The 23,787-nt window shown below is 41.8% G+C and overlaps 1 pseudogene; it reads right to left on the reverse strand.

The window, feature by feature from the left end:
* Positions 1–2,015: 2,015 nt before the first annotated feature.
* On the reverse strand, positions 2,016–15,314 carry LOC117722291 (endogenous retrovirus group K member 5 Gag polyprotein-like; annotated as a pseudogene).
* Positions 15,315–23,787: the final 8,473 nt, after the last annotated feature.

Below are 23,787 nucleotides of genomic sequence, written 5' to 3' on the forward strand. Positions count from 1 at the left end.
GTAAGGCCAACAATTTTTCTGGGTTTAAGGATTGAGGGGAGATAGGATCAGCATTCCCTTTGAGAATATCAAATAAAGGTTTCAATTCCCCTGTTGTAAGCTTTAAATAGGGATGAAGCCAATTGATATCACCTAACAACTTTTGGAAATCATTTAAAGTTTTTAAACTGTCCCTGCAGATAATTATCTTATGGGGACAAGAAGCTTGATCTGCAAGCCTAAAGCCTAAATAATTATAAGGCTCCTGAGTTTGTACCTTTTCAGGAGCTATTTGTAATCTTTTATCAGCTAATGCCTGTTGTAAATCTCTATAACATAAAAGCAAGTCCTGAGGATCTTTCCCTCCTAAAAGAATATCATCTGTGTAATGACTGATGTACATCATTGGCCATTGCCATCTTACAGGCTCAGTGGCTTGTGTTACAAATTTTTGACATAATGTAGGACTATTAGCCATGTCCTGAGGAAGAACTACCCATTGATACCTTTTCATTGGCTCTTTAAAATTAACAGAAGGAACACTGAAAGCAAATCTTTTGTAGTCCTGAGGATGCAAGGGAATAGTGAAAAAACAATCTTTCAAATCTACTATTATCTTATAATATCATTTAGGAATGGCTACTGGAGATAGAAGAAGCCCAGATTGTAGAGCTCCCATAGGTACCATGGTTTCATTAACCTTTCTTAAATCTTGTAACAATCACCATTTCTCAGACTTTTTCTTGATAACAAATATTGGAGTGTTCCAAGGTGACTGAGATTATACCATATGTCCTGCCTCTAATTGCTCCTGCACAAGCAATGAAGCAGTTTCTATTTTTTCTTTAGACAAAGACCACTGATCAACCCACACTGGAACATTATTAAGCCATTGAATTTTATTAGTGTGGGATGCAGGCAAGACAGTGGCCATTATGGAAAATACCCCAAATCTCTAGTGTCAGAATGAGACTTAGGCATTTCAAAAGTTTTAGTACCTTGCCCTTCTTTCCCTAGTCCTCAGCCAGGCAAAAATCTTTGTCTTAGCATTTGTCACTACTTCATTAGGGCTGCATATCATAAGACACACCTGTGACAAAAGATCCCTTCCCCAGAGGGTGACAGGCAAATTCGGCATCACATAGGGCTGAATTTGTCCTGAATTACCTTCTTCATCTCTCTAATTTAGAAGTTTAGAACTCTGTTTCGGGTTATTGGCATAACCAATTCCTTGAAGGTGAGTGAGAGTATCAGACAAAGGCCAGGCTGAAGGCCATTCTTGTCCTCTAATAATTGTTACGTCAGCTCCTGTGTCCATTGGTCCTTCAAACCCTTTTCCTTCAATTATTAATTTAAGATTAGGTCTCTTGCTAGTAATAGATTGAACCCAATACACATCAGAAGAACCAAAGCCATACTGTCCTCTCTCATTCTTAACAAATTTGGAAGGAAGCAAATGCAATGGAACCAAAACAAGTTGAGCAATTCTTTTGTCAGCAGGCACAGTTATAACGCCCTGGGGGAAATGGCCATGATTTTAATTTGTCCCTCATAATCATTATCTATAACACCTGGATAAATTTGCAATCCTTTTACAATATTGTTGCTTTGGCCCAAAAGTAATCCCCATGTTCCTGGAGGCAAGGGCCCAAAAACTCCTATGGGCAGCATCTGAACTCCCATTTCTGGCGTCAGTACCACATAAGTAGTGGAACTGAGGGCCAGTCCTGCACTTCCTGGGGTTGTTCTAATAAGTTCTGAAGTAGTTTTCCCTGGCTTGGCAACAGCTTCATGCCCCCATAAGCTGTTGGCTATAGATTCTTGGGGGCCTAGGGCTGGCCCTGAAACTCATTTCCTGACAAGGGACAGCCCTGATTATGTTTTACATGTGCACTCCTTAACCCAATGATTACCCTTCTTGTACCTCGGACAAGTTTCTGACATATGACCTGATAGTTTGTTCATGCCCTTTTTTTTTTTTTTTTTTGGGACAGTCATTTTTAAAATGGTGTGAATCTCCACATTTAAAACATCTTTTATCTTGCTTGTATAGTGGTCCCTTGAAAAGCAGCAGCCATGGCCAGACCCTGATTGTATGAGGGCCCAATTTTAGCACAAGGATGGATGGGGATGTATCCATGTAAATCTGTCTTTGATTTGTAAGGCCTGATAGCTGGGTGGCAAGCTGCGTTAGCATTTTCATAATCCAACTGTGTAACAAAAGGAATTCCTGACTGAGGATCTCCAAAAATTCTAGCAGCCTGTCAATGAATTCCTGAAATAATTTATCAGGACCCTGTTTAATATTGGATAAATTCCCACTAAGATCCCCTCTAGTAGGTAGTTGATTCCAACCACAGAGGACAGCCATTGCAATTTGTGCATACACGCCTGTGGGCAGCTCAACCTGATTAGCATTACCTTCATATTGACCTTCTCCTAGAAGCATGTTAAGATCCCAATCTGCATTACCTGCCTGAGCATTCATCATGGCGGTTTTCTTACTAGTATCATGCTGAAGAATGAAAAATTATAAAAATCATTTTTATAGAATATATACATATATAGATGCCTTTCAAGTTCTTTTAGGGACATGGAAAATTTTCTCTGAAACAAGCCAGGCCAGTTCCAGGAACTGGCTGTAAGGAGTGAAAGTCATTCAGGTGGTAAAAACACAATGACAGGACTGTGGCTTTACAGCTGGAGCTAGTGAGAATAAATAGTTGATAAATGACAAAGTAGGGCAGTGACTTGGTGAAACCACATTTTTGAGAAAATGATTGTACTGGGTAATTTCCATGGCTATTAACCTTTTAGGGTGGGTTTCTTTGGAATGTATCACTATTCTCATGTTATATATCCTTGGCAACCTCTTACCCCCTCCCCACTCCCCTGGTTTGTGGTTTTGCTCTTTAAAAGACCCCGGTACCCATCACTCAGGGCCAAAAACCCTGCTCTTGGAGCTAAAGAGCTTGTCGTTTTTGACCGCCGGCTTCTCCCCTAATAAACCTCTGCTGATTGCATCCAGGTATGGTTTCTTGTGATTTTTGGGTGGTCACGATCTGGAGGCTTGAGGAAGGGTCTCCCGAGTATGGGGTCTTCATTTGGGGACTCGTCCGGGATATGCGACCACCTTAATCCAAGAACCAAGCTGGGAGGTAAAGGGACACCGCGTTTTTTTCTGTCTGGTTGTTGTGTGACCTTTTGTCTAAATCATCTGATTTCTCATGTGCTAGGGTTGCCTAAATCGTGTGCTGTTTTGTCTAGGTTTGTTTAAGTTATTTGGTTTCTAAGTTGTTTGTGCCCGTCTGTCTGGATTATTTGGTTTCTGAAAAGTGCACTTCGGTTTGGACTGGCAGCTGTTTCTGTCTCGTGAGGGGCAGTAAACCACTCATTTTGAGAGGAGACAAATGAGTGATTAGCAGACGTGCTGGAGAGTCCCTAGCTGCTGCACCCCCAGAGATGTTTGGGGGTTCATCTAGGTGCTGGGGAGGACGTGGAATCCCTCTTGGCTGGCACTGGCAATTGAGACCGTTTTTTTTTGTTAGTCTTTTTGTGTGTTAACAATGAAACTAGAGAGAAAAGGTCAGAAATGGCCACCGTGGTTGTTATGCTCTCATGGCAGTGTGTCTATTTTTGGGTTGTTCATTGCTGGCATGTTAGAAATCTGGTAGACTTGGTCCAGCATAGGCTGACCAAGTTGTCTGAATTTGTTAAATCTGAATCTGTGAAGACTGACCGCGTTGTCTGGTTATTGGAGTCTTACTTGGAAGGCGAGAGGCCTTCCAGAAGGTCAGGAGATCTGACTGTTGGATTTCAGGGGGAAGGCGAGAGGCCTTCCAGAAGGTCAGGGGATCTGACCGTTGGATTTCAGGGGGAAGGCGAGAGACCTTCCAGAAGGTCAGGGGAGCTGACCGTCAAGAGCCTGAGCGCTCCTACTTGGGGAGAAGACGTGGAATCCTTCTCCATCTGGGGTCGTGACCAAATGTGGTTAAGTGTTATTTGTGCCACCTGTGGCAGGGGTGAGCTATCTGTGTTTTATGTACCACCCGTGAGAGGGGTGAGCTATTTGTGTTGTTTTTTATATGTGTGTGTCTTTTCTTGGCAAATCATCTGTGTGTTAGCTGTTAATCTACTGTGTTAAACATCTTGAGTTAAAAATAGGTAACATGATTGCCGGCAGAGAGAGGAATGAAGCCGCCGGTACAAGAATACAGCTGCAGAAAGGGGGGCAGGTCCTTTAATAAGGGGCAGCTGCGGTTCGTGTTCCTACAGCCCGCCTACTGCATGTAGGGTATGCTTCAGGTAAGAGCACATGGAGGGTGCCCTCACCCAGCCCGCACTTGGCGGGCGACAACTCGTAGTTCCCCAGCACAGCAACAGTGTGCAACAGCTACCTAGCTTGGTATTCCTGGCTGTACTGGGTACCTTGAGGTCACTAGTGCAACAAAACGGCGGTTTTCCACCTGCCCCCTATGAAGATAGATGAGAACCCAGGTGATAAAAAAAAAAAAAAAAAAAGAAAAAACCTGGCAGTGGAGCCAGGACAGCTAGGCAAACAGCAGCAGCAGGATTGTTCACCTGAGAGTTAATTATTAAAAAAAAAAAAGAGAGAGACAAGAACTGGTTAAAACTGCTTACTTAATTTAGTTTAAAACTTACTTGTGAGGCAGTCTTGATTTACACAAGAAAAACTGATAATTCGCCCTGCTCTGTGGCTAGGAGAAGGGCACCAGCAGAAAGCAGAAAAAAAGGGGGCCAGCAGTTTTTTAGCTTCTGTAATAAGGAAGTTGATAATGATTTTTCCCAGTTTAATAAGTAAAGGAGTGCTTTTTTCTAAAATTACAGCTTAAAAGTTATAGGCTGCCCTGAGTCAGAAAATATATATATATATATATATATATATATATATATATATATATATATATCCTTCAGTTTTGATAAATTTTCTAGCCATTACTGTTTGAGTCAATTTCATTATTTATATGATATTTTCATTAAGATTTGGTTCAAAGATGAGCGTTCTGACAAGATAAAATTGAAGAAGTGGTGAAGACTTGTGCTCTTATGTTAGACATAAAAATGTTTACTTTATTGTTCTTGTTATATATCACTTCTAAAATAATATTCTAATCAGAAATAACTCTTTAAAAGGTTTTTATAGAACTATGACCAAAGTTTCTATTTTGTTAAAAGTTAAATTCAAATATGTGTCAAATGTTACCCAAGTTGCCTTTTAAAAATTGTTAATACTGTGTGAACCTTCAACATCTTAATAGTCCTTGCTGTGAAATGCTACAGATAAGGCTATTCATTCTGATTTGGTTTCTTTCTTAGAGCTTCAGAGGTGAGCTTACATTACACCTGTGGACAAGGTACTGTTTGCAGACTGAATTAGGTTATGGTCTCTAGTGTGATGTGAACAGCAGTCATGCAGCCTCACAAATGCATCAGTCTACACAGAGTTCAAAGCAATAAATAAGGTAAAAGCCTTTTCTCCACAAGACCCTTGTAGGTTCTGGTCTTCAGGAGTGAAGCCTCAGACATGGGGACCCCATCAATTGATTAGGCCATGGTCAGCAGTGGGTCAATTCGGACCAGATGTGACTGAGACCTTCATGTGACAGAAGGTAAGGGACACCCAAAGGCCCACGCCAGATCCCGCTGACAGATCTTGAGAGAGAGGGTTACATGAGACCCCACTAATTTTGATCAGGACACATGAGGTTAAGCAGAGATCAGATAAGTTACCCACAGCCTTTCTAGACTAGCTCATAGAGACATTCTGTCAGTGTAGACAAGGCTCCAGAGGCTAGAGACTACAAGATAAGTCATTGAAAGATTTAGGAAGTATACTACATATTAAAATTATTGATGGTAATAGCAAGTGAGAGAAGATTTAAAAGAAAGGAATAGATAAGAGGAATAGAGAAGGTTTAGTGTAAGTCTAGAAGAAAAGAATAGAGATAAGTTGCTGTGAGTCCAGAGGAATAGAGAGGAATAGAGGAGACTAGAGAGAGGTGAAGAAAGAGAAAGGTGACAGGAAAGAATTTACAGAAAGCAGAAAAAAGGGACTCCAATCAAAGAGAGATAAAACTCTTTGAAAAAGACCAGTGTGCGCATTGCAAGTAAAGGAGCCAGCTTCAGGGTCCAAGAGGGCCCTAACAAATAGAAGCCAGGGCCAGAAAATCCCAGGCCTCGAAAAACACCCCAAGTGGCGAAGATAACAGCTCTGTGTGAAGACGGCTATTGAGATAGATGGGGCCACTCAACTTTTGATAGACACAGGGGCTTCCTCCAGGCCAATGGGTCAAAATGTATTCATGAACTACCCGAAAATGGTGGACTAAGAGATGGGCTGGGTATCCCATTCATTTATGGTCATCCTAGGCTGCTCCTATCCCCTGTCTGGTTGAGGGGATACCCCCTAGGATGGACATCCAGATACAACACTTCCTGGGCTGCAACTAGCTGACAAGAATTCAACGGATAGAAGACTGACTTCAGCCAGGAGCTGAGGTAACCTGCTTTACAGACGGGAGCAGTTTTCTCCATGCTGGTCAGAGACAAGCCAGCGCTACTGTGGTGAACACAAATGTCATCTGGACTGACTCCCCCACCCCTGAGATCATCGGTGCAGAGAGCAACCTTGGAACCTGGGGTCAACAAGCAGGTATGCTTTTGCCACAGCCCATGCCCGCAAGGCTATATGCCAAGAGAGGAAAACCCTGATGAAACCAGAAGCTGTAAATATTTGTTGCCCAGGACACCAAGGGAGGAGACTCTAGCCTGAAGCAATAACCGGACAGATCAAGTGGCTTGATACAGGAGCCCTCCCAGGTTTGGGGCCTAAAATAGACAATGGCGCACACAAGAAGGGAGAACTATACTCCCCAGAAAGCAAAGGATTTACCAGGCTAAATACACAGATGGACTCTTAAGATATGAGTGCAACCAAGCAGCCAAGAGACTTAAAGCGTATAAGGGACCTTAGGTTTTGAGCCAGAGAAATACTAAGATTTAGAGTAAATAAGAAATACCTAGGAGAAAACAGCCTAGAATAGGGACCTTCCCGAGGTTTCAAGTGTCCTAGGTAATTAGATCAGAGAGCAGTTTTAAGGTAAGTCAGGAATTGAAGATCCACTGTTTATATTGTCTCCAAAGCTCAGGACAGGTAGAGAGAATATACAGAACCCTAAAACTAATTGCCCTCCGGAACTGGCGCTGGCTAGAGTGTTCCCTTGTCTTTGTTCCATACCCAGAATGTCCATTTTGTGTGAGAAATGATTTTTCAGGCTACTAAAAGACTGTTCCTGGTGCTGTGGACCATCCGAACTCCTTGAAGTTCACCATCACCACCTGTGACTGATGCCAATTGGAGAAGATCCAGATGCCTGAACAACCCCCTACTCTTTAGCTCAAGGTCTTCTGCTATTCTACAAGGCTAAAGAGCAGCAGGCTTTGACTCCTGAGACCACCCCAGAGGCACAGGGAAAATGCTGCCTTGGAGGGTGGGACTTAGTGTGTATACACCCAAGGTTAAATGACAGCTTGTGATTACAAGATTGAAGTTGAAATGTGAATCTAGAGTTATACAGATTTGTTCCTTTTTTGCAATTTCTTTTTATTATATATGTGATTTTATGTGTATGTAGACAGCTATGTGCCACAAAATGTGTAAAAGTCAGAAGACAACTTTGAAAGTAGTTTTAAAAAAAAAAATGTTTTGAAACCCCTAGTCAATAGAATAGGGCCCAAAAAGCCCTGCTAACAGATACTTAGTTCCTAAGATTGATAAATGGTGAGCTTGCAGTCAAAGATTATTGTGTACTTCTCCAGCTAGTTCCCGCAGGTACTCTTGAACTGAGTTTGAGATACACCCTAGACGCTTTTGCAGAGAGCCTGTTTTCCTTGACCCTAGCTGTTACATTGAGACTAAGAATGGCTATAGAGACAGGTGCTGCTAAGAGGACTAGACTTGCTGTTTCTTAAAGAAGTGTGTTGCTCTAAGAGAAGAATGTTAAGGTTAGACCAGAGACAGAAAGATAGAGAGGAACAGCTGAACTGGTTTGAAAGTTGGTTCAATAAGTCCCCTTTGTTGAGAACCCTGTTATCCTCCCTTGCTGGACCTCTTGTGATTTTACTTTTGCTTTTAACCATAGGCCCTTGCATTTTAAATAGATTAGTAACTTTTGTTAGAGAGAGAATAAGTGCTGTTCAACTTTTAGTACTGCAACATCAATATTGGACTTTAGGTCAAGAAAATGACGATTATGATGATACTAAAATCTAAGTTTTTATGATTAAAAACTGTCATTAGAGGAAATGGGGAATTGAAGAATGAAAAATTATAAAAATCATTTTTATAGAATATATACATATATAGATGCCTTTCAAGTTCTTTTAGGGACATGGAAAATTTTCTCTGAAACAAGCCAGGCCAGTTCCAGGAACTGGCTGTAAGGAGTGAAAGTCATACAGGTGGTAAAAACACAATGACAGGACTGTGGCTTTACAGCTGGAGCTAGTGAGAATAAATAGTTGATAAATGACAAGGTAGGGCAGTGACTTGGTGAAACCACATTTTTGAGAAAATGATTGTACTGGGTAATTTCCATGGCTATTAACCTTTTAGGGTGGGTTTCTTTGGAATGTATCACTATTCTCATGTTATATATCCTTGGCAACCTCTTACCCCCTCCCCACTCCCCTGGTTTGTGGTTTTGCTCTTTAAAAGACCCCAGTACCCATCACTCAGGGCCAAAAACCCTGCTCTTGGAGCTAAAGAGCTTGTCGTTTTTGACCGCCGGCTCCTCCCCTAATAAACCTCTGCTGATTGCATCCAGGTATGGTTTCTTGTGATTTTTGGGTGGTCGCGATCTGCAGGCTTGAGGAAGGGTCTCCTGAGTATGGGGGTCTTCAATGCCATTCTGAGCTCCAAAGCAAGTAATCTCCTCCTGACAAAATAGCCTTACATAAAGTTTTCCAATCTTAGAGTGTTAAATTTGATTCTACCACAGTATCCAATAAAGCTTGTGTAAAGGAAGCCGTAGGCCCGTATTGTGACACTGCAATTTTCAATTCTTTTTATCACTTTAAACTCCAATGCCTGTTATTGTCTAGTTCTTCTGTTCTGCTGGTCAATTACATCAACCACAGGAAAAGCTAACATGTCAGATGTATCTTGCCCATCCCTGCAGGCCTGATATACAGCTCTTTTTAATGGTGATTGACGCATCTCAGAATCATCACTCTTTTTCACACCTGACAGACACTTTAACTCCTGTAGCCCGTTAGTCAATTTCTGCAGCTTAATTTCTATCTCTAACTTATATACCTTCATGCCCATCTGGGCAGCTTCTGCTGCATCAAGGACCACAGGTGGAGCGGAAGGTGCATAGGGGGGGCAATCCTCGTGGTATTTGGAAGCCCTTTCTTTTAAATAAGCTCCTCCCTCTAGATCTGATTCATCATCAGAATCTCCAATTTCTTTTATCTGAGCTGTAAAAGATGTACTAGGTCTACAGTTCTCTGATTTAGAGTTGAGAGTGCCCCTTCTTGTAAAAGCACTCTCTGATAGGCATTCTTGGAACCCTTCAAGCTGTGCCTAGGCAGTGGCTAATGCCTCCAAGGTCTCTTTATCTATTTTATTATCAATAAGATCTTTTACGAGCTCCCAAAGACAGAGGGTGTTAGGATCTGCCTTGGTGGTTCTTAAAACTTCTCCAACTGTTTCCCAGATTTTCTTATTCAAAGTTCCTTCTTGTGGGAACCATGGGCAGTATGAATTTATTTCTGCCAAGAATTTTTCTAACATACTATTTGAAAACCCTGCTCCTCCCACCTGGAGCAGCTCTTGCAGGCTGCAGGCAAATGCCCCTTTGGAATTCTCCTGACCTGTAATTCGTTGTCAGCTCTTAGGTAAAATCGGTGCCGGGCTAACACTTATTCCACCTAGACCATATCTCTGATAAACACACTTCCTGCAAACACGGCCCTCAAAAAATAACCATAACTAGCACTAGTATCGAAATTGTTCGCTACTTACCAAGTGTGAAGGATACTCTCCTTCTTCTTCCGTTTCCCATAGAGCTCTACCAAAGACAATGTTCCTCAGCTGGTCTCTTGTACTCAGGCCCCAGATTTGGTGCCATTCTGTAGCTGCAAGAAGCCACAGTCAACAAGGTTCACCTGAAAGAGAGGCTGGGAATGGAGAAGGGACAGGAGGGTGTGAAGAGTTGAAGCCAGGACAAAGTTCTCTGATCAAGGCTTGAGATGTTTATTGTTTGCCTTTCAAATAAAAAGGGGAAAACCCCAACCTTACAAGAAGAGTCTCTTCTTCACTTCATCCCAGCAGCATGGGTGAGGGGTGTGCATCCTTAATCGCAGGCTGGAGGTGTTTCAGGAAAGCTCAGCAGGCAGTCTATTCATCTCAACTCCTGTGGCAGACTGTAGGTCTCCAAGGCCAGCAACACCTCCTAGGTCTTATTGTTGTTTGGTTTATTGTGGTAAACAGCTGTTTTGGCCTGCTCAAGGCTGGGGGAAGGGGACAGAGAATGGATGTGGGACATGGACATTATTAGGGGTGAACCCTTGAGGGAAGAGGGAGAGAAAACCCAGGAAGGAAGATGATTGGCTGAAGGCTCAAGGCTACCTAGATACCTCATTAGTGAAGCGGCAACTTCTGGTTTCTTTGTAAAGTCATGTCAAATGATGTTTGCTGAGGCAAGATGAGTAGAACACATGTAATGTTTGGAGGGAGCATAAATAGGACTCGACAATGTTGGGAGGCTTGATAGCTAGCTTTGCAAGGCTTTGTTGGTCTTGAGTCTTCAACTCCACTGATCTTCACCTTGTTCAGGGAGGCATAGCAGAAAGCTTCTCCTGGTATCCCTGCTTGTCTTTTTTACTCCCACTGACTCATTCCAATTCAGTGGAGGCCTAGGGATTTCTGCTGTGTAATACCACCACTGCTGATTCATGTTTGCTATCCTGACACTACTGAACTGGTCTGCTGGCATGCTGACAATGCAGACTGGATTTGTTCCAAAAAACTTTTTCTAAACAGGTTTACTTTCCCTGTATCCTAATAACCTTTCTTTTCCACTACCTCTGGTAGGTGGTGGGCCAGAAGAGAGGTTAAATAATTTAAGATCCCTTATTAAAATTAGGATTTGAAATTGTTAAGCCAACATGTTAATATGGAGAAGAATGCCAGGAGCTATTCTATGTGACTGAGTACCCACTGTCCTCTTGGTTGGGTGTGTGGTTACTTGTTCCAGAACAGGTACAGAGACCAGAAACTGCCATTCTCATATCTCTCAGATTCCTAGGATTTAATCTCACTCAACTTTACCAGTTCTTATGCTTGTCAGGTAGAATGGTCCTACATGCCCTACAGAAGTGTACCCTTTTCAGTATGTAAATGTATTAAGTGTAACAGCCAGAGGCAGTAGATGACTAAAGGGTGTTTTCTGAACAAAGCAGGGCAACTGCACATATAAAATAGTAATTGGGAGGCATACACAACTCAACCCATCTTGAAGCCAGAGGACCTATTGGAAATGCTTGGTTACTGAAAGAAGTGTCAATTTCCTCTACAAGTATAGCTTCTGAAAAGTAACTCAACCATGCTCCAGTGGAAGGCTATATCTCCAAGAATATTTACACTCCATAAAATGATTTTGAGTTAAACACACACACACACACACACACACACACACACACACACACACACACAAAGTACTATGGGTAAGTGAGCAGATGGGGGAGAAGTTCAGGTAAAATTCTTAAACAAATATGCGCACTAAAGTAACCCCACTGAGTCCTGGGAGTCTCTCATATTGCAGGTCTCTGGGACTTTTTAGAGGTTATCTTCCACATCAAACCTCCAGATGCTGCATATTTTCTTTAATTCTCTTAGAACTCTGGGCTTCTCTTCTGTTCCTGCTATACCTGATCCTGTTCCCCTTTTTCCCTCCCGCTCATACTCTCCTACTGAAATTCCTCACTCCCTCTGCCTCCTGTGATTATTTTCTTTCCCATTCTAAGTGTAATTGAAACACCTTCACTTGAACTTTCCCTCTTGTTAAACTTTTTTCTTCTTTTTTATTGGATGTTTTATTTACATTTCAGATGTAATTCCCTTTCCTCATTCATCCCCACACAGGAACCCCCTATACCATCCTCCTCCTCTTGCTTCTATGAGGATATGTCCCCACCTCCCCTCCTACCTCCCCACCCACGATTTCCCCACACTCAGCCTCCAGCCTTCATGGAGCCAAGGGTTTCCTCTTCCACCTATGCCCTACAATGCCATCCTCCCCTACATATACAGCTGGAGCCATAGGTACCTTCCTATGTGCTCCCAGGCTGGTGGTTTTGATTTCTATTTTCCTGGTGACTAAGTATATTGAACATTTCTTTAGGTGTTTTTTGTTCATTCAAGTTTCCTCAGTTGAGAATCCTTTGTTTAAGTCTGTACTCCATTTTTAATAGGGTTATTTGGTTGTCTGGAGTTTAATGACTTATGCTCTAAGATCAAAAATTGACAAATGGGACCTTATAAAATTGCAAAGCTTCTGTAAGGCAAAGGACACTGTCAATAGGACAAAGGGGCAACCAACAGATTGGGAAAAGATCTTTACCAATCCTACATTCAATAGAGGGCTAATATCCAATATATACAAAGAACTCAAGCAGTGCATTCCTGAACCAATTTATCATTGATGTCCTGTGCTTCCCCTCATCCATGTATTCCCAAGAGAATGTCATGTCAACTTCATTTGTGACTTTCTGACAGTGTAAAGCAAAATGAACTTACCAATACATTTTCTACTCTTAACCTGCCTCCATAAATTATTTTGTTTACACATTTCTGCACTTCCAGGTTTTCTTTTTATCAGGCTCTGGTCAGTATGTACTTCTTGGCTTTCATAATATAGTCTGGGTTTGGTGACTGTATATGGGATGGATCCACTGGTAGGGCAGTCTCTGAACGGCCTTTTCCTCAGTATCTCCACCACACTTTGTCTCCATATTTGCTCCCATGAGTATTTTGTTCCCATTTCTAAGAAAGACCGAAGACCCCACACTTTGGTCTTCCTTCTTCTTGAACTTCATGTGGTCTGTGAATTGAATTATGGGTATTCCAAGCTTTTGGGCTGTTATCCACTATTAGTAAGTGAATATGATGTTTGTTCTTCTGTGACTGAGTTACTTCACTCAGGATGATATTTTCTGGTTCCATTCACTTGCCTAAGAATTTCACGAATTTATTGTTTTTAATAGCTGAGTAATACTCCATTGTGTATATGTACCACATTTTCTGTATCCATTCCTCTGTTGGAAGACACCTGGGTTCTTTCCAGCTTCTGGCTATTATAAATAAGGCTGCTATGAACATAGTGGAGCATGAGTCTTAGTTATATGTTGGAGTATCCTTGGAGTATATGCCCAGGAGTGGCATAGCTGGGTCCTCAGGTAATACTGTGTCCAATTTTTTGAGGAACTGCCAGACTGATTTTAAGAATGGTTGTCCCAGTTTGCAATCTCACAACAATGGAGGAGTGTTCCTCTTTCTCCATATCCTCACCAGGATCCGCTGTCATCTGGGTTTTGGATCTTAGCCATTCTGACTGCTGTGAGGTAGAATCTCAGGGCTGGTTACATTTGCATTTCCCTGATGACTACGGACATTGAACATTTCTTTAGATGATTTTGGCCATTTGATATTCCTCAGTTGAGAATTCTCTGTTTAGCTCTCTACCCCATTTTAAAAATAGGATTATTTGTTTTTTTGAAGTCTAACTTCTTAAGTTCTCTGAATATATTGAACATTAGCCCTCTGTCAGATTAGGATTGGTAAAGATCTTTTTTCCAATCTGTAGGTTGCCATTTTGTCTTATTGATAGTGTCCTTTGCCTTATAGAAGCTTTGCATTTTTATGAGGTTCTATTTTTCTATTGTTGATCTTAGAGCATAAGCCATTGGTGTTCTCTTCAGGAAAATTTCCCCTGTGCCCATGTGTTTGAGGCTCTTCCCCACTTTCCCTTCTATCAGTTTCAGTGTATCTGTTTTTATCCCAAGGTCCTTGATCTGCTTGAACAAGGAGATAAGAATGGATCAATTTGCATTCTTCTACATGCTGACCTCCAGTTGAACCAACACCATTTGTTGAAAACACCATCTTTTCCCCACTGTATTGTTTTAGTTCCTTTGTCAAAGAGCAAGTGATCATAGGTGTGTAGGTTCATTTCTGGATCTTCAATTCTATTCCATTGATTTTCCTGCCTGTCTCTGTACCAATACCATGCAGTTTTTATCACTATTGCTCTGTAATACAGCTTGAGGTCAGAAATGGTGATTCCCCCAGAAGTCCTTTTATTGTTGAGAATAATTTTAGCTACCCTGGATTATTTGTTGTTCAAAATGAATTTGAAAATTGCTCTTTCTAACTATATGAAAAACTGAGTTGGAATTTTGATTTCAATTTTGCATTGAATCTGTAGATTGCTTTTACAAGATGGCCATTTTTACTATATTAATTATGCCAATCCATGATTATCAGAGATCTTTCCATCTACAGAGATCTTCTTCTAATTCTGTCGTCAGAGACTTGAAGTTCTTGTCAAACAGATCTTTTACTCTCTTGGTTGGAGTCCAACCAGGGTATTTTATATTATTTATGACTATGATGAAGGGTGTCATTTCCTTAATTTCTTTCTCAGCATGTTTATCCTTTGAGTAGAGGAAGGCTACTAATTTGTTTGAGTTGATTTTATATCCAGCCACGTTGCTAAAGTTGTTTATCAGGTTTAGGAGTTTTCTGGTGGAAGTTTTAGGGTCACTTGTGGAAAGCTTCTGCTGCGCCCTAAAGATGGTGCCTACTGCCTTAGCCCTCTTGGGGGAAGAAGTCCTTATTTGGTGAGGAGGTTGCACTTTGCCGGTAGCCTGATCTCTCGTCATGAGTGTGAACCTATGGTGGAGCAAAACGTAGTATGGGCTGATGGGCAGTCCACTGGAGGCTACTTAAGCTGCACTCACGGGAGGCACGGGGGCACACCCCTTGATCTTGTAACTGAAAGGCAATTCCTGAGTAAAACTGTCTCTGGAAGGAACTGGTGTGCTAGTCTTTCTTCCCTGCTGGTCAGGGTGGTCGGCACGGCACAATTGGTGGCCCGTACGGGGAGCTTCTCTGCGTGAGTTCCCGGAGTTCCAGAACCAGGGACAGACAGGGCGATCGATCGGTAAGTGGCCGGTAAGTGGGGCCCATCAACAGACAAGGTCCTCGGAAGGAGGCGGCATTTGTTAAGGTCCTCGGAAGGAGGCGGCATTTGTTAAGGTCCTTGGAAGGAGGCGAATAAAAGTGAAAGTCCAAGAGGGATCCTTTTCTTAGCTGTGGTTTTGGTGCGCCGCAAGCGTAGCCACTAAAATGGGGACCTCGCCGTCTTGCCCAGTGAAGGTAGCTCTTCATGAGCTTCTTGATAGTAAGGGCTTGAAATTTAAAGATCGAGCTTTGGCTCAATTTCTTAGCGAGGTGGAAGCGGTGGCTCCGTGGTTTGCAGTGTCAGGAAACCTGTCATTAGCCTGCTGGGATAAGTTAGGAAGGGATCTGGACCGAGCATGGGAGGAGGGTACTCTACAGGACAAAAAGGGAAAGACGGGGGTGCGAGGGATCTGGAGGGTTATTCGAACCTGCTTGACTAGTGAGGAGTGTGTTCCTGCCATTCAAGCAACAACGGAGGTGTTAGAGCAAGTGAAAGAGATGCGGTCAGAGACTCGATCTACCAACTCAAGACAGTCAAAAGAGAGAGAAAAGGGAGAGTTACCAGGGCTATACCCAAGCCTGAACTCAGGGTCAGAGGATAGCTCAGAGGATGAAATAGAAGAATTAGAAGAGGCAGTACAAGGGCTGCTAGCTAAGATGGAGGATATTATAGCCAAAAGGAAGAAGAAGCCACCTAGCAAGAAAAAAGTGGAAGCAGGGTGGGACAGGGCAGACAGGATAGAACCGAGTGCGCCGCCTTATGCGGAACAAGAAGGTGCACAGGGCTGGACAGCTCCAAAGTCATCCTGTACATTTTGTCCCAAGACCTGGCGGGAGGCAGCAGCCGCCTTCCCTGTCTTTGAGGATGCTAATCATGTGAGGTCTTATGAGCCCCTAGAATTTAAGATTCTCAAAAATTTATCTGAATCTGTGCAGACATATGGTGTCAATGCCTCTTTTACTCAGGCGCAGATAGAAAGGCTTACTAACTCAGCCATGACACCGACAGACTGGATGTCTCTTGTGAAGGCCTGCCTGTCCATGGGACAATACCTTGATTGGAAGTCCTTATATACAGAATTTGCTCAACAGCAGGCTCGAGAAAATGCAGCTCAAGGTCAGGCTGCATGGAGCCTTGATATGTTAATGGGGTGGGGCCAATGGCTGAACAATCAGACAGCATATCCACCACAAGTATATGCACAGATAAATGCTATGGCAGTGAAAGCATGGAAGGCCTTACCAAATAAAGGGGAAGTATCAGGTAATCTGACAAAGATTGTCCAAGGGTCTACAGAGCCTTTCTCAGATTTTGTAGCCAGAATGATGGAGGCTGCAGGCAGAATATTTGGGGATCCTGATACCGCTATGCCCCTGATACAACAGCTCATATTTGAGCAGTGTACTAGAGAGTGCCGACAAGCAATAACTCCATGGAAGTCTAAAGGTTTGACAGCCTGGATGAAGGCATGCAGGGAATTGGGCGGTCCTCTCTCTAATACTGGCTTAGCAGCTGCAGTGGCACAGGGGATAGTGCAGCATTCTAAAAGCAAAACCAAAGCTCCTAGAGCTTGCTTTTCCTGTGGTAGGCAAGGACATTTGAAACGTCAGTGTCCTGATAAAGGAAAAGGGGCCATGACACGTCCTCCTGGGCTATGTCCTAGATGCAGGAAAGGTAATCATTGGGCAAATGAATGCAAGTGAAAGATATCAATGGACAACCTCTTGGACAGATAAATACTTATCCTGTTTCAAAAAACAGGATGCAGGGTCCCAGGCCTCAGGGCCCTCGAATATATGGGGCCATGGAAGATCAGAGCAGTCCAGAGAGCAACTTGCCCAATATGAAACCCCGAGGAGGGCCACAGCGGGCTCTGCAGGGTTGGACCTCCACTGCACCGCCAGAGTCGTATTAACACCACAAATGGGAGTGCAGCTTATCCCTACAGATTTTAAGGGGCCTCTTCCTTCGGGATCAGTAGGATTATTAATTGGTAGATCATCATCAGCCCTGAAAAGATTAGTCATTCATCCAGGAGTTATCGATCCTGACTATGAAGGAGAGGTGAAAATTTTAGTCTCCTCCCCTAGGGGAGTTTCGGCAATATCTCCAGAAGACTGAATTGCACAACTTCTCATTTTGCCCAGCCTGCATGATATGTTTCCTTCTAAAGACCAAAAAAGAGGAAATCGAGGGTTTGGATCCACAGGAGTAGATTCTGTGTTCCTTAGCCTCGATATGGATCAACGGCCTTTAGTGGAGCTTCAGGTAAATGGCAAGGCAATCTTAGGATTGCTGGATACTGGAGCAGACCGAAGCATTGTGTCCTTAAAGGATTGGCCTAAAGGCTGGCCTGTTCAATCATCCTCACAAACATTGCAAGGGTTAGGTTATGCCAAGACCCCGGACATGAGTGCAAGAGAGCTCCCTTGGAGAGATCACGAAGGACATGGAGGCCGTTTTCAGCCTTATGTGTTGGAACTGCCTGTCAGCCTTTGGGGAAGAGATCTTTTGAAAGACATGAATTATCGCCTTATTAATGAAGGGTATTCCTTGCCTTCTCAAAGGATGATGCAGGACATGGGGTGGTATCCCTCTAAGGGCTTAGGAAAACATCTGCAAGGGAGAACACAGCCAATAGAAAATGTCCCAAGGAATGATAGAAAGGGCCTGGGTTTTTCCTAGGGGCCACTGAGGAAGGCATTCCCATAATCTGGAAGACAGAGGACCCAGTGTGGGTTCCTCAGTGGCCATTATCCTCTGAAAAGTTACAAGCTGCCACACAATTAGTTCAAGAGCAACTCTCTTTGGGGCATATTAAACCATCAGTATCACCTTGGAATACACCTATTTTTGTAATTAAAAAGAGGTCTGGAAAGTGGAGATTATTACATGATCTGTGTGCTATTAATCAACAAATGCAGATCATGGGCCCTGTGCAAAGGGGATTGCCATTGTTATCGGCATTGCCTTCTTCTTGGCCTATAATAGTTATTGATATAAAGGATTACTTTTTTTCTATTCCATTATGTGCCCAAGATAGTGAACATTTTGCCTTTACCGTTCCATCCTGTAATCATGAAGAACCAGATCAGCGGTATGAATGGGTGGTTCTGCCCCCAAGGGATGGCAAATAGTCCAACTATGTGTCAGTTATTTGTAGGAAAAGCCATTGAACCATTGAGAAGAGAGTTTCCAAAAATGAGGTGCATTCATTATATGGATGACATTTTGTTGGCTGCTGCGGATGAAAAGGTACTAGAATTGGCTTTTGGAAAATTAATTTTATTATTAGAGAGTAAAAGATTGTATATTGCCCCAGAGAAAGTACAGAGAGATCAGGTAGTGAATTATCTTGGAGCCAGGATACATAATATGAAAGTTGTACCACAAAAGGTTGAAATTAGGAAAGATCATTTAACAACTTTAAATGACTTTCAAAAATTATTGGGAGATATTAATTGGATATGAGGTTATGTAAATTTGCCAAATTATGAATTAAAGCCCCTATATAATATTTTAATTGGTGATTCTGCTTTGGACTCCCCCAGCCAATTAACTCCAGAAGCTAGATTGGCCCTTATTAAAGTTGAGGAAAAGTTGCAGGGTGCCTTTTTACAGAGATACAAAGAAGGGCAATTAATTATGTTGTGTATTTTGGCCACATATCAGCAACCCTCTGGGGTGTTATGGCAGGAAGGTCCATTATTATGGATTTATTCATATGTTTCTCCAAGCAAAGCCATTGAGCATTATCCAACAGCTGTTGCCACTTTGGCCATGCATGGTATTCAACAATGTGTGCAATTTTTTGGAGTTGTACCAGGAAGCTTAATTATTCCCTATTCCATTCAACAAGTTAAAGTATTATGTGCCACAATGGATGATTGGGCAATATTAAAATGTAGTTATGATGGTTATATTGATAATCATTATCCCAAACATCCCGTTTTGTCCTTTTAAAAGGAACATCCTGTTGTTTTTCCAAAGATTACAGCTAGTGCTCCCCTTAAGGGGGCATCTAACATATTTACAGATGGGTCAAAAACTGGCTGTGGAGCCTATATGGTAGAGGGTCAGAAACCAGTTTTATGTCAGTTTCAAATCACTTCTCCTCAAATTGTTGAATTGAAAATAGTGATAGAGGTCTTTAAACAATGTAATTTCCCCTTTAATTTGCTTTCAGATTCGCATTCTGTGGTTAATGCAGTTAAAGTTTTGGAATTGGCTGGTCCCATTAAAAATACCAGTACAGTGTGTAATTTATTGAAACAACTACAAATGTTGATTTGGCAGAGACAACATCATTTTTAGGTTTGCCATATTAGGGCGCATACAAGTTTACCTGGTCCGTTGAGTGCTGGGAATGCCGTAGCAGATGCTTGGACCAGAATGGAATGTATATTTTTAAATTCTGCCGTTGATCAAGCTGTTCAATTTCATAAAGATTTCCATGTTAATGCTAAGACATTACAGCAAAAATTTCACTTGACTCGAGCTGATGCCAGACAAGTAGTTCTTAATTGTCCTCAATGTGTGATTTTTCACCACCCCCCAGGTGTGGGAGTCAATCCCAGAGGACTTTTACCTTTGAAAATCTGGCAAATGGATGTGACTCATCTTGCTGAGTTTGGAACATTGAGATATGTTCATGTTTCGGTGGATACTTGCTCTGGCATTATTCATGCAACTCCTTTGAGTGGAGAAAAGGCACGCCATGTCATAAATCATTGCTTAGAGGCCTGGGCTGCGTGGGGGAAGCCACAGCAGCTTAAAACTGATAATGGCCCAGCATATACAGCTCAGCAATTTATGAGCTTCTGTAAACAGATGGATGTATATCTTAAACATGGATTGCCCTATAATCCCCAAGGGCAAGGCATTGTAGAACGTGCACATCGCACCCTTAAAGAAAGTCTGCAAAAACAGAAAGGGGGAATTGGCTATGGCCGCACCCCAAAAGAAAGATTATCCCTTGCCTTATTTACTTTAAATTTTTTGCAACTAGATGTGGACGGCCGCTCGGCAGCGGAGCGTCATGCCACCTGGAAGCCTGTAGCTCAAGGCCTTGTTAAATGGAAGGATGTGCTTACAGGCCTATGGTGTGGCCCGGATCCAGTGTTGGCCTGGTCCCGAGGCTCTGTTTGCGTTTTTCCGCAGGACCGTGAAGATCCGGTGTGGGTACCAGAATGTTTGGTCCGCAGGTGCAATGTTGCTGATTCTCCTGCTTCTGCTGCCTCTGGTGAATCCTGTGATGACGGAATTGCGATGGGGGATCCTATCAGCATTCCTGGCTACTTAAGCTGCACTCATGGGAGACACAGGGGCACACCCCTTGATCTTGTAACTGAAAGTCATTCCTGAGTAAAACTGTCACTGGAAGGAACTGGTGTGCTAGTCTTTCTTCCCTGCTGGTCAGGGTGGTTGGCATGGCACAAGTAGGTAGGAACAAAGAAAAAAAGAAAGGAAGAAACAATGGAGGAAGAAAAGAATACCAGAGGGAAATAAATACAGGGGTCTTGTGGGATTTGATAGGGTGGAGTTAAGTTTATGTATGATCAACATTCTCTCTGTGTGTCTCTGTCTCAGTCTCTCTGTCTCTCTGCCTGTCTCTCTCTTTCTCTCCCTCTAGCTCTCTCTCTCTCTCTCTCTCTCTCTCTCTCTCTCTCTCTCTCTCTGTGTGTGTGTGTGTTTGTGTGTGTGTGTGTGTGTGTGTGTGTGTAAAATGAAACATGGCTTTTTCTGATCCCACATACTGTGAAGCAGATACATGTCTGCCTATATGTCTATACGCATTGGTTGCTCTTCCATAGGATCCAGATATAACTACTAATACCTATATGGTAGCCCACAGTTGTCTATTAATCAAGTTCCAGACAGTTCCTTTTCTAGCATCTGTAGGTACAAGATTCCCATATGGTGCACTGACATGCATGAAGGCAAAATACCCATGTCATAAAATAATAATTTTGAAAGGAATCTGTCATTGTTTAAGCATCAAATATTTATATACTTTTATATATTTATCTAAGTTTGTGTTTGTTAAGGCTTGACTTTTGACCTATTATATGATCAAATTTATAGAAGGTTCCTTGTTCCACTGAGAACATTCTTATACTTTTTAAGGATTCACAAGACATTCCTGTTCAGTGTTACACTGTTAGACAACAAAATGAAAAAAATTAAAAAAAAAAAAAAAGAAAGCTACCTTTCTTTAAGGATGTGGGTTGCACTATGCCCAAGTGTATATGTTCAGTTCTAATTGGACTCAGTAGGTAGGAACAAAGAAAATAAAGAAAGGAAGAAACAATGGAGGAAGAAAAGGATACCAGAGGGAGATACTTCTTTTCATTTTTTTATTTTTCAGTGTAGCCACAAAATGAACACAGGTGGTCTGATTCAGAGTCCTCTGAGTACCTATACCTTGCAGAAAAAGGGTTTAAGAACACTCAGAAATGTGGCCAAGCAGACTCTTAGCTGAGGTCTAGGCTCTCAGCCCCTCCCTTTCATGTTCTTTCTGAGTATCTTATGAATGACAATCTGTCATTCCTAGAATCCTAGAATGAGGGTTTTTTTTTTTTTTTTTAAATCCTGTTTGATTTTTTTCTGACTCCTTTGGATATAATGTGCTCAATTTCTTTGTTTTTGTTTATTTGAAATATTAACTACATTTCTCTGTTCAGAGTCTCCTCTGCAATTCTGTGAGGTGAGAAATGTCTGACTTCTCCTGAGTTCAAAGTTATGCAGGGCCATATAGTATGTTACTGTCAAAGCAAGCAAGCAAAGAGACAAACAAACCTGTCACAGTCCTTGGAGTCTGAAGATACCCATCTTTTTAAAAAAGCTTCTTCTCACTCTTGTGTTTTTCCAAGAAACTTAATTCCACATCTGGCTTTCTTCTGTGCAATACAGGCTTATGCTGTACTGTATGTGTCTCTACTCAGACTCTTGTGAAGCTTAAAAAGACTGAAGTATCATGATTAAGTTAGTTGAAATACAAAGCATCATGTGTGTGCATTGAGATGGGAGAGATTTCCTGTTCCATGAACTTAATATTGAGCTGAATGTACTTTCTCTCCAACCCCATGTCAGAAGGTTGTATTCACAAGTTGTTTCAGATTCACCCCAAGCCCTTGTACCTATGTGAATTCACACAAATGAGAGAGTCGACAATCTTAAATCAATGAGCAGAAATCATCTTGGGGACATGGGTGTGATTGTCATACTGGATTTCTGAATCAAAGAGAGATATAATAATTGACAGAATGCTGGACATCTGTGCCTTTAGAAGCCAAGAAATGGCCAATGCTGTATATAATATAGGTGGACTAAACAATGAACACTATAGCTGAGAAGCACAGTTACTGGGATTGATACAAACACAGTGATGGCCTGTGAAAGAAAGGTGTCTGTGACTTCAACAACAGTGATCTTAATGTGATACAAGGGTCTCAATGTCAAGATGTCTATTCTGAAATATCTGGCCTACCTTATCTGGTATCAATGGAAGAGGAGGCCCTTGATGCTGTGGAGACTTGATGCCCCAGCATAGGGGAATGCTATGGCAGTGAGGTGAGAGTGGGTGGATGGGTGGGAGAGCACCCTCATAGCAGAGGGAAGGAGGAAGGAACAGAGGGTTTGTGGAAGGGAAACCAGGAAGGGGGATAATGTTTGAAATGTAAATAAATAAAATAACCAATAAAAAAGAAGTATCTGGACTAAGCATCCATAGCATGGGTTTTAGACTCTGTTTATTTAAAGAAGAAGCAATTCAATTGTATAATTGTAACATAATCAGAAAAGATAAAATATCATTTAATCTGATAATGTTTTTTATAGGTATGTAAATTTTGACACTGCTTGAATCACTGGGACAAAATGTCTCACAGACAGTATTATTTCCTAATATTAAGTATGGCTGGGACTGTTATGTGCCAAAAAATATTAATCTACGTCTCAACTCTTACAGGGGCTAATGATCATATAAATATGATTGTTCTTCAACAAATATTTTGTTTTGCTCTTAAAGCAAAAACTACTGTGCAAGGAGCCATCAAAGAGAAGCTAAAGACTAACAGGTGACCTTCCTGAGATGATTCCACCATGGACTGTAATAGTTAATGAAGAATTCACTTCTCAAGGCAAGCCCAAGAGGATCCATTTTAGGAAACATCCTTGTTATTAATAAATAGATATAGCAATCTATAACAATCACTAGGTATTAGCCCACTTTTTGAGCAGATTTCTGTGGAACTATGAAGATGTATTGTCTTGTAGTGATAATATGTAGACAAATAGAGGATTTCTTAATTCTTAATGATGATCCTATAAAAATTCCTAAAATTATGTTAGTAATTGTTAAGCTCTTTTATAAAAGACTACTATTAAGTTCTTTCTGATGTCAAAACTGCTTTGAGAATTCTGTCAGTCTTCAAGTGTCCTGAGTTAATTGCTTCTGAGATAGCAAGCAGGTATCTACAACTTAGAGCACATTCCAAGAGGTTGTAAAACAATTAACTAAAGGTCATAAAAACAGAAC

Source organism: Arvicanthis niloticus, chromosome 1, assembly GCF_011762505.2.
Source record: "Arvicanthis niloticus isolate mArvNil1 chromosome 1, mArvNil1.pat.X, whole genome shotgun sequence".
In the NCBI taxonomy this organism is placed as follows: Eukaryota; Metazoa; Chordata; class Mammalia; order Rodentia; family Muridae; genus Arvicanthis; species Arvicanthis niloticus.